This window comes from Lissotriton vulgaris, chromosome 1_1 (assembly GCF_964263255.1).
Source record: "Lissotriton vulgaris chromosome 1_1, aLisVul1.2, whole genome shotgun sequence".
Classification (NCBI taxonomy): Eukaryota; Metazoa; Chordata; class Amphibia; order Caudata; family Salamandridae; genus Lissotriton; species Lissotriton vulgaris.
Window position 1 is genome coordinate 1806294917 of NC_141685.1, and position 1232 is coordinate 1806296148.

The 1232-nt window shown below is 35.8% G+C and overlaps 1 pseudogene; it reads right to left on the minus strand.

The window, feature by feature from the left end:
• Nucleotides 1-592: 592 nt before the first annotated feature.
• LOC147751241 (U4 spliceosomal RNA) lies at nucleotides 593-714 on the minus strand (annotated as a pseudogene).
• Nucleotides 715-1232: the final 518 nt, after the last annotated feature.

The following is a 1232-nucleotide window of genomic DNA, read 5'->3' on the forward strand; positions in this document are numbered from 1 at the left end:
TTATTTAATATTGTACCACTGTTTATGATTACCATTGTATAGGACAATGTTTAAATGTTATTTATGTTTTGTAGGTATACACGCAATGTTTAACTGTATCCAGCCCATAGGAGAGTGATCTCTTGGTCTTGATAAAGATGGTTTAATAATTTTGAGCCCATCGAAACGCGTCGACGCACCTTCTCGAGTACACAATCCCCCAAATCCACATTACTTGAACGATAAATATACCCAGATATGGTCAAGTATTGAATGAATTATCTAATCTATTAGGGGAAGTGTAGTTTCCCAAGACCAATTGTATAGGTCTGGTGCAATACTCTCCGTTTGTTTGTTTAACATTTGTAACTGTTCTTAACTGTGATTTTTAATTTAGGAATGTTGTTTTAATTTGTTTAGCTGATGTTCAGCTTTTTAATGGTAGGAACTTTCTTGTATATTTGTCAACTGAATAAAGAATCAGACAAGTAAAAAAAGTTCTTTGGCCCTTGTTGTACACTGAGCAATTGTTGTAGTGCATTCTTGTAGAATGAATGGAATGAGTGAAAGCCTTACAATAATTGGAGAACTGTAAGTGCTGGACAAGTGATTTACCCTTTGGGATTTTTCTACTTATACACTGTGATAGTGCCCCAGTCCCACTGGGTTTTCAATAAGCAATAATCGCGCCTCGGTTAAACCTCATTGGCTACGATACTGCCACTGCACAAAGCTCCCACTGGGTGGTTTTAAGGGGCCCCTCTCCTTTTTAAACCCTTTTCCTTATGCTCAGTCCTTCATTATTTTTTTTTTTTGGTGCGCTAACGGGACGCGCCCCGGTACGCGCACCAGGACGCGCCAGAATACCGCGCTTACCGGTGAGCGCACCGGTACGCTCCAGGGGAAAAAAAAAAGATATGAATATACATAAAACAAATAGTATTACATAAATATACAATATAGGATTCATTTAAAAAAATATTACATTTCATAGCTATAGAAATTTTCTATTAAAAAACCTTTGAAATTCACTGAAAAAACCATAGGTTTCACACCAGTTATAGTTAGGAATTAGCATTTAAAAAACCTATGAAATTCACTGAAAAAACCATAGGTTTCACACCAGTTATAGTTAGGAATTAGCATTTAAAAAACCTATTAAATTCACTGAAAAAACCATAGGTTTCACACCAGTTATAGTTAGCTAGAAATGTTACTGACATAAAACCATTGAAATTCCCACGTTATAGTTA